This window comes from Hylobates moloch, unplaced genomic scaffold, assembly GCF_009828535.3.
Source record: "Hylobates moloch isolate HMO894 unplaced genomic scaffold, HMol_V3 SCAFFOLD_11, whole genome shotgun sequence".
Lineage (NCBI taxonomy): Eukaryota > Metazoa > Chordata > Mammalia > Primates > Hylobatidae > Hylobates > Hylobates moloch.
In genome coordinates, this window is record NW_026652286.1 from 97,780,362 (window position 1) to 97,796,748 (window position 16,387).

A 16,387-nucleotide genomic window follows, 5' to 3' on the forward strand; every position below is an offset into this window, starting at 1 on the left:
TTGGCTCGTCACCCTTCGTTACGCCCTCCGATTGGTCAGTGCCTGTCGGCATTTGGACCGACCTCAGTTCGGTTGGGTAGAGCGGTCCGAGCTGCACTCCCCCGCCCCTCCACTGTCAATCACATCATCTCTCCGTAACTCATTGGGCCATTGGTCAGTCTAGCCTGAGGGCGGGTTGTTGGGCGGAAGAGAGAGGCTTCTTCCGGCCTCACCCGCTGTCACCACAGAGATTGCCCATCCAGGCAGCGAAGCAGTAGGGCCAGGCAGCTCAGATCTCGAACTCCAGAGAGCTGCACAGTCACCTAGACATCAGTGCCTTTTCCGGAGTCTGATGAACATCTCACTCCCCAACCCACCGGCTCGAGTGGGGCGCAAGATGTGGCGGACAAGTCAGCTCAGGCCCGGTCATTAAGTGTCCCCAACAACCCTCCTGGAGGGAACTGAGGACAAGCGCCAGTTGTAATAACGGCACGCTTCATTTATCTTTATCTCGACTTGTTTTATTTGGCATTTAATTCTCCCATTAGCCTTGCAAAACAGCCAAAGGCAAGGATCATTCTACCCACGGGACAGACTGGGGAAGTGGCCCAGGGTCCATCAAGTAAACCCTCTGCCTCCAGGCTGCTGGAACTGGAGCTGGCCCACGCTACTGGCAGACTGCTGTTACTTAACTGCCAACTAAAGCTTGCCATGACTTTGCTTTGAGGCTATGGCCTGTTAGACCAAAAGACGCATCAATCAGGACAACCAAAGGAAGTAAGACAGAGGCTGCGTGCTCCACCACTGAATCAAGAAGGGAAAACAAACAATAATCAATACCAAATTGGAGAGCTGCACTGTTTGAACCTTTGACCTTAAACAAAATTCAGAAATATCATGAAGCAAACTGTTCAATCTTAGAGCACTGAATTTCTGATTTAAGGAATTCTCCTGAATCACAGCTTTATGAACCAAAAAAAGATGCTTGAATTTCATCAACTGCACGTCTCAAATTTATTCTACTTTCAAGTCTTCATTTGCAGTCACATAAAGTAAGCAATGATTTCTTGTGCGTTTAGCAACTTAACATTACTTGGCCCAGTGAGAAGCTCTGTGGCTAAGAAATCCTTTATTTTGATTAATTCATTTCACTGGAATTGAGTGTTGACTGCAGCTATGTTCTGTTAGGAACTGTGAAGATATACAAGAAATGAGATGTGACTCCTGTGTTAATAGCCTGTGGTTTTGTAATGTTAGGTCAACAACACATGAAACAACTAGGAAACACTTTAAAGCAAGATATAACAATGGGCCAACCCTATTGTACAATTAATTTCTCCAAAATATAATAATACTTCATATTTGCAGAACATTTCATAGTTTCCAGAGCACTTCTTCCCTTGTATTAATTGGGGGATATTTTGTTATGGCTGGAATTAATGTGTATGTCTTTATCATAGAGCTAGAACTAATGCTGGGTCGTAGCATATGAGTAGGAACAGGAAAGGTGGAACAGAATCCAGCGAGAGAAAGTAGTTTGAGCAGACGCCAAGGCAAGAATGAGTACTGAGTATCTGGGGAATAATATGGAGACAAATGATGGAAAGTAATGTGTAGACAAGCTGGTCAGAACTGGCTCTGAGACCTTAATATTTTGGAGGAAAGTGGTCAAAAGTTCAAAGTTTGAGACTGGAAAAGTTAACTTCCTTACACTTCTTATGGTCATACTGGCTTCAGTTAAGCTATAAATTAAAAATAGGCATGGCTCGACAGAACTTGAGTCCTGTCCCCACACTTTTCTCCTTAGGCGGCATGAGCTTCACCATTTGCTCTACCACCTCCACCAGCTACCAGTCCCTGCACTCCATCCAGCCACACAGCCACAGCGTCCGGTTCATCAGCAGCACAGCCAAAGTCTATGCAGGCCTCAGGGGCTTGGGCTCCCGGACCTCAGTGTCCTTCTCCACCAGCTTCTGGGGTGGCTGGGGGTCTGGAGGCCTGGCTGCAGGGATGCCAGGGGTCTGGAAGGAATGGGGGACATCCAGAATGAGAAGGATACCATACAAGGCCTGAATGATTGCCTGGCTTTCCTACCTGGACAAAGTGAGGACTCTGGTGACTGAGAGTCAGAGGCTGGTGAGCAAAATCTGAGAGCACTTGGAGAAGAAGAGATCCCACGTCAGAGCCTGGGGGCATGACTTCATGACCATCAAGGACTTGAGGGCTCATATATTTGCAAATTCTGTGGACAATGCTTGTGTTGTCCTACAGATTGACAATGCCCGTCTTGCTGCTGATGACTTTAGAGTCAAGTATAAGACGGAGCTGGCCATATGCCAGTCTGCGGAGAGCAACATCCGTGGACTCCACAAGGTCACTGATGACCCCAATGTCACTCGGCTACAGCTGGATACAGAGATGGAGGCTCTCAAGGAGGAGCTGCTCTTCATGAAGAAGAACCAAGAGAAGGAAGTAAAAGGTCTACAAGCCCTGATTGCCAGCTCTGAGTTGACCATGGAGGTAAATGCCCCCAAATCTCAGTACCTCAGCAAGATCATGGCAGACCTCCCGGCCCAGTATGATGAGCTGGCTCAGAAGAACTGAGAAGAGCTGGACAAGTACTGGTCCCAGAAGACTGAGGAGCACACCACAGTGGTCACCACGCAGTCCACCAAAATAGGAGCTGCTGAGATGACATTCATGGAGCTGAGATGCATAGTTCAGTCCTTAGAGATCAACCTAGACTCAATGAGAAATCTGAAGGCCAGCTTGGAGAACAGACTGAGGGGGGGTACAGGCCCGCTATGCCATGCAAATGGAGCAGCTCAGTGGGGCTGTGCTGCACCTGGATTCAGAGCTGGCACAGGCCCAGGCAGAGGGGCAGCGCCAGGCCCAGAAGTATGAGGCCCTGCTGAACATCAAGGTCAAGCGGGAGGCTGAGATTGCCACCTACTGCCGCCTGCTGGAAGATGGGAAGGACTTCAATTGTGGTGATGCCCTGGACAACAGCAACTCTATGCAAACCATCCAAAAGACTGTCCAGGATAGTGGATGACAAAGTGGTGTCTGAGATCAACAGCACCAAAGTTCTGAGGCGCTGAGCCAGCAGAAGCAGTGTACCCTTTGGGGAGCAGGAAGCCAATAAAAAGTTCAGAAGTCATTGGATGTCAAAAATCAACTGATAAGTAAGTAAAAGAAGGGACATGAATGGGGAGGTACTCCAAAGTTTTTTACGTCTTCCTGAATGGATATAACATTATTAGGTTTTCTCCCTCTTAAGAGGGGACGCACCTGCCAAGTACTCCCAAAATGCACCCCTTAACTAGGAGAGGGGTGTTATTAATAGTTTTCTGAGTAAATGATATCATATCCTCTCAATGAGATTGAGAGAAGTGCCGTCATCATGGTGCTTCATCTTTGCTGTCTCAGAATCAAAACTGTGTCCCTCACCCTAAAAAAGACTGATTATTTGATCATCTAATTTTTCTTTTTTAAAAAATTGTCTTCCCTGGCCAGTCATGGTGGCTCACGCCTGTAATCCCAGCACTTTGGGAGGCCGAGGCAGGTGGATCACCTGAAGTCAGGAGTTTGAGACCAGGCTGGCCAACATGGTGAAACCCCGTCTCTACTAAAAATACAAAAATTAGCCGGGTGTGGTGGTGCACACCTGTATTCCCAGCTACTGGGGAGGCTGAGGCAGGAGAATCTCTTGAACCCAGGAAGCTGGAGGTTGCAGTGAGCCAAGATGGCACCACTGCACTCTAGCCTGGGCAACAGAGTGAAACTCCATCTCAAAAAAAAAAAAAAAAATTTTTCTGCATGCCATGTTATACAGCACCTCTACGCATTGCTCCACATCTCTACTGTATATGTATTCTTCATACTGTACTTGTAGAATGCACATAGGTGCCATATATGAATGCATGCCATTTTGTTAACTTATTTTCTTCTGTCATAAACAAACAAAAAAGTCAAAGCAATAATGACAAAAGCCAGTGTTTCATTTCATCCTCAAATGTGTAAAATCACTCGTTATGCTGCCTAGTACAGGGGAAGAGTACAAAGAGGCCACTAGGGTTAGCAAGGGCATGGAATGATTTCAAGAGAAGATGTAAAGCTTTCTTGCTCATTTTATAGTTATCAAAACTTTTTCTGCCAGTGAGCCCTGAATTTTTTGTACGCAATTTCTTGTGTGATTACATTAGCATTTCTACAGGTCTGAATATGTAGCAAAAACTGAAGTAATTGTTGGTTGTTGGCTGAGGCTCAAAAACTACTAATTTTGCTAATTCTCAATTTTGCTAATTGAGAAACCAAGTAAACAAAAATATCCTCAACTACTATTGTCAGTAGTTGAAGTCAAATTACTGACCTTCCAAGGCCACCCAGAATTATCGCCATGATTTTCTGGATCATAATATTCATCTGATGTTATAGACCAAGAGTTGGCAAACTATATGGCCTGTGGGCTTAATCTTAGCTTGTACAACCTGCAAGCTAAGAATGATATTTGCATTTTTAAATGCTTGAAAAAAAAAAGAAAAAACGCTTTGTGACATATGAAAATGATATCAAATCTAAATTTTGATTTCCATAAGTAGAATTTGACTGGAATCCAGGCATGCTCATTTGTTTGTGTGTTGTTTATTTCTCCTTTTGCTTTGTAACAGCAGAATTGAGTAGTTATCACAAAGACTATATGGCCCATAGCCTAAAATATTTACTATTAGGCCCTTTAAGTAAAGGTTTTAATTCTTACTACCTTAGAGATTCCTAATAAATCATGTCTGATAAACTGTTGGAATTGAAACAAACTTTGGAAATCGTTTAGTGTTAATTTAAAGATCTCACATTGGTAGAGCTATGTTACCTCTTGCCTAAAATCACATAGTCAGCAGACGGAGGTGGTATTAATACTAGAACCCCAGTTCCCCTGGTCCCAGGTTTTTTTCCTCCAGACTTCGTCTTTCCTCATGTAGTTTATTTTATGATGGGATAGGTGTTATGTAGGCTGGAAGCAAGGAGAATTCATCAAAATTTTTCCAAGTTTTGATCTCATGTCTCATTCACACAACTGCAGTGCAGCATGCATCAGTTTATGGATCCTTGGGCTTTCATTATTTGTTTCAGCTCATTTGAACTGCCTTCTGTTTTCCATTTTTCTTCTCAGAAAGTATATGGCCATCATAAAGAAACTTTCTCACTTTTATGCTCTTTCTCTCTTTAAAAAAATTTTTTCTCTTTCTCATTTTACAAAGGATTTTGGGGGTGACTGAATTTCTATTCCAGCCTAAAGTTCTTAAAGGAAGTGAGGATAGTTAGAAAAAAAAGAGGGCACCTAGTTTTGACACTGGAATCCACGATGGGCCATATATGTGGAGAGGAGAGGGAGTGTCCTAAATTGGTGTGTGTAGTGTACATGAGCATATTTGGGCTTTTCCAGGGAGAGTATTCATAGCTTACATAAGATTTGTAAAAGAGTCCATGACCCAAATAAGATTTGGAACTGTAGATGTAAAGGAGATATATTTTGAGGAGAAAGCCGCCCAGATGTGCGGTGGTGGAGATCGATCCAGGTTCCCAGGACTGTCGGACCTCACCCAATGTGAGGGGAGAGCTCTCCGCCCACTTACATCAGCCTATCCAAGTCTTACCTTTTCTGCCAAATATAGAGATGATAAAAATTCATCAGATTCACAGAATGATTGAACTCAGATGGTGATGAAATCTCAGTATAATTCTTTCCAGAGAAGGTTCTGATTAATAGAAACTGCAGAGGAACTAATTTTATGAAAATAGCAAATGGGATTGTTTCATTGAAGCAAGCGGGAGAGCAGGAGCTGATGCCAAGCAGGAAGATGCAAACAACCCCATTGTATGGAGCTGACAGCTCCAGTCTTGCCGCTTATTTATTAAATGTCTTTCTGCTGTAAATTATTAAGCCTGGATTTTGGGAGATGTGGGAGCTGACAGAATAAGACAATAGAACGGAAAGCAAACCTGGAAAGCTTCCTTCAGTTTTAATGCAGTATTGTACTTTCTGAAAAGCCTTTGCCCCCCTCTGGTGTTGGAGAAGGGGGAGGATTCTCTCTTTGGTGGGACTCAGAGATGGATGAGACAAGTAACAGACTTTTAATTTCTGAATTATTTGCCAGTTCTTGAATGGTTTTCAGAGAAATCAGAATGGTTTTCAGAGAAAATTCAACCTTTTGGCTCAACAACTGAGTGCCAGATATTTTGTCTATTCTCTGAAAAGGCTGTTTCACACGAGGAGCTTGGTTTGCCTTAACATTATGAAGTGCCAAATTATATGTTTTAGGGCGCTCAGCAGCCAGAGGATTGGGTTCATTTGGCTTATTGGGTAGCTGGGAAGGTGGCTCACTGTGGGAAAGAGGCTCACTGTGGGAAAGAGTTCTAAGGTCTATTTCATTTATTTATTATTTATTTATTTATTTATTTATTTATTTTGAGTTGGAGTCTTGCTCTATCGCCCAGGCTGCAGTGCAGTGGCGTAATCTCAGCTCACTGCAACCTGTGCCTCCCGGGTTCAAGACATTCTCCTGCCTCAGCCTCCGAAGTAGCTGGGATTACAGGCACGCACCACCGTGCCTGACTAATTTTTGTATTTTTAGTAGAGACAGGGTTTTACCATGTTGGCCAGGCTGGTCTCGAACTCCTGACCTCAGGTGATCCACCCACCTCGGCCTCCCAAAGTGCTGGGATTACAGGCATGAGCCAATGCACCCAGCCCTAAGGACTATTTCTTAAGCTAAAGAGTAGGAAAAGACTGATGGACAGAGACGGAGCTGAACTCTAAGCTTGGCATCATTTGAAAAGCTGGAGTTCTGGTAAGTGGGAGAGTAGCTACTTTACGTGAATTTTAGGTTCAATTTTTGGTCCTCTGTTTTCCTGACAGCATAATGGAGGGCAGTGGGCCATATTTCTTGGCCAGGCACCAGGCAAGTAACAGTATGTGCATTAGTATAGATGCATAAGAGGAGGGCCCTTCATTCACTGTGTGTCCATTCATTTGACAAATATTTATTGAGTGTTACCGTGTGCTTTGAACTGTTCTGGAAAATGGGAATAAAGAATAAACAAAACCAAGTCCTGCTCTCATGGAACTTACATTCTAGTGGGAGAAGGCAGATAATCAACAAATAAATGTATCAGCTATCTGCTGGTTTTCAGTGCTATGAAGAAGTAAAGTGAGGAAAAAGAACAAAGAGTGATGAAGGGGCATGTAGGGTGGGAGGGCACCATTTTATATAAGGTAGTCAAGGCAGACCTCTCTGATAAGGTGACATCTTAGCAGTGACCTGAAGGAAGTGAGTGAGCTGGCAGCTATTTGGGGAAGACCGAAGGGTCAAGCAGGCATAGGAGGCCCTGAGACAGGCAGGCGCTGGGTGTACTCCAAGAACTGCAAAGTTGGGGGAGGATCTCCATAGAGGGCCTTGTGGGCCATTGAGGCAGCTTGAACTTTCTTCTGAGTAAGATGGGAAGTTGAAGGAGTTTTGAGCAATGGTGTGACAAGATCTGACTTACCAAAAACCAAAAAGGAAAGTGTAAAGTCCAATAACAGTTAATGCAGTCTATGGTCAGGGGGGCCTAGTTCTCACAATACCAAGCCCTTGGATGATTCCTCCCAGTATGTGGAATGGGCAGGCTCATTTCAGTTCTCCTCTGCAGGGCGGGTAGGATTTCTCTGTTATCTGTAAAATGACATCCTTTCCTGGAGAGTGCCAAGGGTGATGATAATCTGGGGTTAATGTCCCTTCGTTCCATAGAATACGAGGAGGATATAAAGCCATCAAACATCAAGAGAGAGAATCTGTCCCCATTGGCCCTGCCCAGCCACTGGGTTTGCCATCTGGGCATCTTTTCTAGGCAGCAGATATCAACTGGCTGGCCAGAGGAAGATTCTGTGAGTTCTGATCCCTTCAGCTCTTGCCAAGGAGAGGACCTATGCCTGAGTGGCAAAATACCAGGCAACAGCTAGGAGGATCTATATTGCAAACTCAGATGGAGCCTATAGAGAAACATTTGGTGGTGGGGGTTAGGAAACTCATGATACTTTATGGGAAAGTGTAAGAGTATTAGAAGAACCACAGAGTTTCTGTATCAGCAGATGTCTTGAGGCATCGTTATAGCCCATGACAAGGCTGAGCCCGCACTTCCTTATGAAGTCTGAAGTTCACTGTGTAGCTGGAAAGTATTCCCGTTCAGGTGGGTTCACACCAATGACTACTTTCTATCTGTTCTATCTGACAGAAAGGCATTTCAGAACAAGGTCAAGCTGAAGCTGTGAGTAGTGTGACCAGTGTTTTTGAGCTCTGAGTAAGAGGACATGGCCAGACTCAGAACTGAGAGATTTTAAAATACGGGGACAAATCTTATTTGAGCTCTCAGCTGCTCAAATTGAAAAGCTTTTTTACAGATCAGTGCTGTATTCTAGGACTGAAAGTCCAAATAATTGGGATGGAGATCTAAGAGCTAAATCAGGATTAGGAATAGAATATTGTCAGAAGCTCACAAATACCTAGGTGTGGCCCAGCTTGGGAGTGTAGTCTCACAAATATTCCACTTTTTTTTTCTTTCTTTTTTTTTTTTTTTGGTGAGTGGCACTGTCCATAAGGAAGAGAAGAAGCCTTGAAGATTTCAGTTCTGGGACTTTCTGCCCCAGAACCCTGTTTTGCTAACCTCTGTGGCACCATGCCAAACAATTCTCAATGGAAAATATTGACATTATGAGTTGCTACAAAAACTCAGAGGCCCTGAAGGCAGTAGATGTGATTCAAATTAATAAATGATGATACATGGACTCACTGCTTTGATTACATAGCCAGCAAGGCCCCCAGGTTGAGACAGTCAGGGGGCATTAGCCAGCATGTAAGCAGGGTACAGGGAGAAGAAAGGAGGGGAGTGACAAAGGGCAGGAGACTTGAGCAGTGAAGAGAATGAAGCCAAACCCCCTAAAGAAAAAAGGAAGCCCAGTGTGCAGTCCTTTAGGTGGTACATGGTTGAGAGGGATCCTCATGGCTTCAACTGCTCAAAATTTCCCACACCCTCTATTTCTGAAGGTCATTGCCCACTGGGTAGACTCCAGATTCTGCCTGATCCCTTGGTCATGTTTTGACCTAAGGAATAAAGGCCTGATGCAATTCACTTCAAAAGCTGAGCATTCTCCCATCCATCAGGCAGATTCTAGAAATGGGGGATAGGGAGATAAGACACAGCCCCTTTCTTCACATTGTTCACATTCCACTGTGTGACGCAAACAAGAAAAACCAAGAGGTAGCAAATTGAGGGTGCGTCCTAGGTACAAGGAGGAAACTAGAGGGCTTGGGGATGGCTTCCAAGGTGACATTTCCAAGGTGACACTGCCTCTCTGGATGAATGCATATTAGCCAAAGTGAGCAAGTGGGAAAAGATTCCGGGCACAAGGAGTAGCATGTGCCAACACTGAGTGGCGTGAGGGAGCATGGCAGAACAGGTGCTGGGCAAGCAGTGTGGAATGTGTTTGGTATGGGGCATACTGGGACTGAAAGCAGGGGAGGCAGTAGAGGCAGATGACCAGGCAGGAGGTCGTTGGGATCTGGATCACAACAGCTTAAATGACAGGATAAGGAATTTAGACATTATCCTGCAGATTCTGTTGAGCCACTGAAAGATTTTACAAAGGAGGGTATTTATGCTTCATAAAACAAAACAAAACAACAAAAAAAACTCTTTTTCCGTGAATCGCTTATCTAGTCTTTGGCCTCTGCTTGAGCATGTTCAAGGCTGGGGAGCTCCCAACCTCCCAAAGCTGCCCACTTCACTGTTGGATGACCAGAAATTTTAGAAAGTTCTTTCTTACACTGAGCCAAACTCTGTCTCCTCACAATTCCTTCTCTTCCTGTCTAGTTTTACCACTTGTAGCAACACATAAAAGGCCATTTAAAAATACATGAAGATGCCTCTCAAACCTTCCCTTAGTTTTCAGTTTTTCAAGCGTCCAGGTTTCCACAGAGCTCCCTCATTCTTTGTCTATTTCATTGTTTCTAGACTCCTTTACCATTCTGGTCACAGTTTTCTGGATGAACTGTGCTTTATTAATGTGTCTTTTAGAATCTTGTGCTAGAATTGCTCATAATACTTTAAATCATCCCTGAAAGGCAGGAAGTGCAGTGATGCTACTACTATGCTTCTTCTGAGCTGGACGCCTATGACCATTAGTGATTCCAATGTCCTTAGATTGTTACTGGTCACATCTCACTGCTTTTAAAGCTTTTGATTAACCAAAGCATCTAACTCTTCTGCACATTAATTGCTGCCATGTCAAATCTCCACCATACTTGGTATGTGCAATTTATTTTTTAAATTTACATATAGGCCTTTACACTTATTTAAATTTTACCTTGTCAATTGGAGCCCAACATTTGAGGCAGTTAGACTCATTTTTAAAGTCTTATTTTTCTTTCCTATGATATCAGTATGTCTCATTTCACATCTGATAAAAATTCTTTGTATGCTTTAATCCAAGTCACTAATAAAAATGCTGCCTTGGATAGAACTTGGTAGCATTGGAGACCTCCTCCCAGTATGTGTTCAGGCAGCTTCAATTTTCCTAATGACCCACTGTACAACATTATTCACAAAGTTGAAGATTTAGTAAACATTCTGTTGAAATCCTGAGAGATTTATTAAATATTCTGTTTAAATGAAGTTATACTATATTTGGTATTTCCTCTCATTCACATCAATAAACATATATTGGTTGATCTCCTATCTTCTAGGTTCTTTGTTAGGTGTTGTGGAAACAAAAATGACCAAGATATTAGTTTTGTCTTAAAGAGATGACATCTAGCAGAGGCGACAGACATATAAACACCAGATTCAAATTAATACAGGTATAGTTAATGTATGTGTTACCTCTAATATGCATTAAAGCGATAGATATAGATGATAGATAGAAATATACAATATAATAGATAATGTAACATCTCATATGTATTATATTATACAGTAACAGTATAAACAAACTATATCGAAAACCTAGAGAAAGAGGAGATTAATTCTTCATGGTGGAGAAAGAGAAAGGAGGGCTTCACAAAAAAAAGTGACATTTGACTGAGCCTTGAAAATACAGAGTATTTTTTAGGCCAGGCATAGTGGCTCATGACTGTAATCCCAGCACTTTGGGAGGCGGGCAGATCATTTGAGGTCAAGAGTTCAAGACCAGCCTGGCCAACATAGTGAAACCCTGTCTCTACTAAAAACACACAAAAAAGAGCCAGGTATGGTGGCATGTGCCTATAATCCCAGCTACTCGGAGGCTGAAGCATGATAATCGCTTGAACCCAGGAGGGAGAGGTTGCAGTGAGCTAAGATCACACCACTGCACTCCAGCCTGGGTGACAGGGTGAGACCCTGAATCAAAAAAAAAAAAAAGAAAGGGAAAGAAAAGAAAATACGCTGGGTTTTTGTGAGATAAGTAGAGAATGGAGATAGGAAGAAATTCCAGAGTGGAGAAATAGGAGAAGCAAAGCATGGAAGAATGAATGTCTTTGGCATGATTCAGAAATAGCAAATATTCTAGTGTGAGTTAAGTATCAGGTTCAGGGAAATGAGTGTCAAGAGCTGAGAAAGTGTGTGAAGGGTCTTGAATGCTAAGATAAGGAATTTTGGCTTTATCCTGTAGGTGAAGGGTTTAGCTAAGTCAGAAGTATTTAAGCAGGAGAGTAAATAACACGATCAGATTTATCAACTTCATAACTCTATTGCACATGGAAATAAGTTCAATTTAGCAAAACTTATTCTTAGTGAACCTACTTTGGTTCTAGCATGAATTGACCACTAAACATCTGATTAATGAGTACATCAAACTTTTTGTGTGTGTTTTGCCCTGCTATTATGTTTTTCCTGACTTTCACTTTGACCTGTTGGCCTCTTGGCTTTATTTTTCCCTTAGGCATCTGGGTTCTGCATTCCCTTGGTTTATTTGTCCACCCACATCTTGCTCTGACCTTTATTATTTAACGTGTCCTCTGACTTTGGCTCACTTACTGGATTCTGAGCCACGGCAATTCCTTGACCTCAGTCCTGGGCTTGCCTCTGCTTTGGAATTCCCACCTGATTTCAGTTGCCCAATTCTGCTGTGACCTCTGCATTCTGTCCTGCCTTGGATCTAATCTGGTCTCATCCTTTGTGTTGCTGTCTCTGCCTCAGTTCTTCTAGTCTAGCTCCCTGGCCTGCAAGTTATACACACTGTTTGCTCACCTGGGCTCCAGTACTGGCAATAAAATGTAACCTGTCCTTTCTAGAAGCTGTGGTGTGGTTGAAGAGATAGTGCTAACATGCAAGAAATTATAAATTCTAACTGATTGCCAAATTGGACCTGCTAACTAAAAGTGTTATGCAAGCTTAGAGAAAAGACTGAACTGGGAAATTCAAGACCCTTAAGAGGAATGTTCCTTTCTAGGCAACTTCCTTTCTGAAAGATTTTGATATCTGGAGCATGGGCATTTCTTCGGAAGGAGAAAGGGAAATGTAAGGCAGGACTTCCTCTGGACTTTCCTATCATTGGTTCCAAAGCTGCCTATCTTTGAGGAGCTACCTTGTCGGTGCCATCTAGTGGCTGCTGCCACCAGAAATCCTACCAGCCTCAAGGAGAGAGCAATTTAACGCCATTTCCAACTTAAGCACCATATCTACGGGGCGTGAAATTAGTTCCAGCAAGCAGCAAATTTGCTGCTAATAAAAATATTTAGCGATTCACTTGTCTTTAAATCAGCAGCAGAATATTCTTTTACTTGCATCAGTGCTTGTTTCTCCCAATTCTAATATTTGATAATCAAGCTAGACGTGTTTAGCTAAAGCTATGAAACAGCAAGTTCTTCAGCTCTGCAGAAATTTTTTAGTTTCCTGAGCAAGAATTTTTATTTCCTTTTTTCTCTTTGTCAGAAATAGGCCTGGGTGTTCCTTGGATCATAGAGATGGAGCACTTCCACTGATTTGAGAGTCTTAGAAATAAGTTTTCATTCTCTTCTGTCTGCCAACATTAGCTCCTGAGTCATTGCATGTGGAGAATCTGGGATGTTACAGGAAGACATGATCTCTAGCTCATGTTTAGACACTTCTTTTTTTTTTTTTTTTTTTTTTTTTGAGACGGGGTCTTGCACTGTCGCCCAGGCTAGAGTGCAGTGGCGTGATCTCGGCTCACTGCAACCTCCGCCTCCTAGGTTCAAGCAATTCTCCTGCTTCAGCCTCCCGAGTAGCTGGGACTACAGGCACCAGGCTATAGACACTTCTTTACTCTCTCTTAGTGCCAAACTCATTTTAGTTCCTTTTCTGTGTCTTTTAGCCTCTACACCAGAGCAAGAGTTCTCTGAATACTGCAGAGATACTGTAGAATGCTAAAACTACTTTTTCATTAAAGTTGATGAATATTTATTGGGCACTTTCCATGTGCATCCATTGTTCTAGGTCCTGTTTGGGGTCAGAAGCGTTCCAGGAAGCCCAGCATGATTGCCAGATGAGAGACTGACATGGCAGATGACACCTCTTCTCCAGCTTGCTGGAACAGTAGGTCAGATAGACTATGTATTTTTCGTCTCCTTAAGGAGCTCATAGAAGGAACAAAGTGCGTCAGACATTCTACCCTTCATCACTTTATTAGTCTAAGGGTCTCTGTTTGAGCAGATCACTAGTTCCAAAGTCCAAATAATGTTTTTTTTTTTTATTTTTTTTTATTTTTGAGATTGATTCTCCCTCTGTCGCCCAGGCTGGAGTGCAGTGGCACAATCTTGGCTCACAGCAACCTCCCCCTCCCAGGTTCAGGTGTTTCTCGTGCCTCAGCCTCTGGAGTAGCTGGGATTACAGATGTGCGCCACCACACCCGGCTAATTTTTCTATTTTTAGTAGCGATGGGATTTTGCCATGTTGGCCAGGCTGGTCTTGAACTCCTGGCCTCAAGCAATCCACCTGCCTCTACCTCCCAAAGTGCTGGGATTACAGGCGTAAGCCACCATGCCTGGCCCCAAATAATCTTAAAAAAGAGTATAGTGGCCCCGTGGTAACTCTGTCTTCTGCCCCAGAAGAGCCCTGGCTGGATTATCCCTCTTGAGCTTCTGGTAGAAATCAATTCTGATCATCCTGGCAGGAAATCAGGATACAGGGCAGCTTCAGACAGGAGTACCACATCCTTCTCAGAAATCAACCAACATGAGATGCTGAGTGAAAGCTGGTCTCTTGGTTAAGAGATGGATATAGGCAGGGCTGATAACAAGTAGTTAGAATCAAAGACTCAAACTAAACCTGCTAGCTAACACCAAATTCACTGATGGAGATACCAGAGCAGGTAGGTTGCAGAGAGAGAATGACATTTGACAATGGTCAAGAGACCAACATGGAGGTTCTCATTGGAGCCTCCAAAATGGAGGCTCTCTTGTTGGAGCTACAATGGTTTGGGGATCAGAGCATCTGGGCTCTATTCTTGGCCTTTTCTCTCAAGTTCATGACTCTAATACAGCCCCTTCTCCCCTTTGGCATTAGTTTTCTCATCTATAAGAAGGGATAATGAATTTTACTCCCTATCCCAGGTCCCCTTACTGCAGTATGAGAAGGGTGGGATAGGGACTATTTTAAAGGGCTGTGAGAAAGTCTCCAGGGAGGGCTGTGATGAACATCTGTATTCCGTATGGAATGGACGGCCCAGGAGGATGGTACATTTAAGTAAGACAAAGCAAGACTCTTCTGATGGTAAGGGATATAAGACTAGTAAATTGGACCATGTACCCTGGATGATATGTAATTCCCTCATAGTGCTCTAGCCTCAAAATCCCAAATATCGGTGAGGATCTCCCAAAGCTGCTAATGTCAAAAACTTTGATTTTACTGTAGTTAAAGTGATGGAAATCATTAGCTTCAAATTACTGGGGAAATATAAAAAGCGATTTGAGGAATAAGCTCTATCAATTATGTACTTAAGCAAGAACCAGACTCAAGATCGGAAAAAATAAAAAATAAAACCAAATACGTTCATAATTAGAATAAAAATGTTCTCCAGTCCTGGTCCTGTCTTTCTCATTTGCCCATATGTAATCAAGAAAGACCTTCCAAGAGTGAATATCCAAGGAAACAGGTAACTTGGTGGATGCAGATTGAACCTAAGGCATCTAGGATGGAGCAGAGTACAAGGCCACTGGGGATCAGGGAACATAAGCAGCAGATAAAGGAGCTATGAGAAGAATTGGAGAGAAAGGAGGGAGCTGGCAGATGAAAGCCCTGGGGACTTCTGTGAGTCCCTTGACCCTAGAGGCAGAGCTGCCAAAGGCTGAAGAGAGGAATGAGGACACCAGAGCAAGGGTGCAAGCTCTTTTTGCAGGGCAGCCTGGTCCGTTGGCACTCTCCCAGTTGCTTCCCATCTTAATGTGCTTTAGGTCAGTGGTTTGCTTCTCCATTTCCTATTCCAGCAGCTTTACCTTGGCCAGCTACCACACAGGCAAGAGATCGCAAGCCTACAGCCCTCTTGCTGTTGGGTGCCAGAGTTGGGTCAAAAGTCATGCAGGTTCTGTGGATGAATTAAGGTGTCTAATTCCTGTATGTTTCTCAGTCATTTCTCATGACAGCATGAATCATGGGCCAGTCATCAGGATTCCCAGTCATCAGGATTCCCAGAGTTCTCCTTGCTTTGATGCACATGAAATGTAGTGCCTTAGCAGCACCTCTGCAAAGTCCTGATAAACTCAATCCTAGGACGTTGGTAATTCCAAACCTAAGCTGAGCAGAGCACATGATCAGGGATCAGTAGTGAAAAAGGCCTTTATGGATAGAATGAATAGTGCTCAGAGGCATTCACTTATTCTGCCATCTCAGAAAGGGACGTGGGTAATGCGTTGGTTCATAAAACAGGCTGGCCATTTGCAGAATTTCTAAGTGGTTAGATTGCTGATCTTCATTAAAACTAGTTGTCTTAGAGGTCATAGATCAAGTACTGTAGTTTTTCTTTAAGGAAAGCTTGATCATCTCCCTACTCCTTGGCATCAAGGATATGGATTATTGAAATCAAGACTGGATATTGTGTATGAAGGGGAGGAGATATGTGCAGTACAAGACTGTCAAAAAAAAAAAAGCCTCTGCTGGGACACAACACTCCAGAATGGGAAGGTAATTTAAAGACTGTCAAAATGAGAAAAGAAGCAACTTTTAGAGGTCCCTTAAAGGCAGCATGGCATCCTAATAATAATACAGGTACTCTTGTCCAACTGCTTCGGTTGGAATCCTGGCTCTACCCCTTACTGGCTGTGTGATTTTATTTTACCTCTCTGTGTTTCTGTTTCTTCATCTGGAAAACTAGAAAAAAGTTACCTATCTCAAAGGTTAGTTTAAGAAAGTAAATATTAGATATTAACACCTTTAGTGATTG

The 16,387-nt window shown here is 43.2% G+C and overlaps 1 protein-coding gene across 6 annotated transcripts in view; it reads left to right on the forward strand.

The window, feature by feature from the left end:
• Positions 1-213: 213 nt before the first annotated feature.
• The window catches only part of PKNOX2 (PBX/knotted 1 homeobox 2), a 321,964-nt gene continuing 305,790 nt past the window's right edge, over positions 214-16,387 (forward strand). For 4 of the 6 annotated variants that reach the window (XM_058424447.1, XM_032167813.2, XM_058424448.1 and 1 more), the window contains exon 1: positions 1,052-3,164. The gene's annotated coding sequence lies outside the window, so the exon portion shown is untranslated. The other 2 variants (XM_058424449.1, XM_058424454.1) reach the window with 2 other exon arrangements.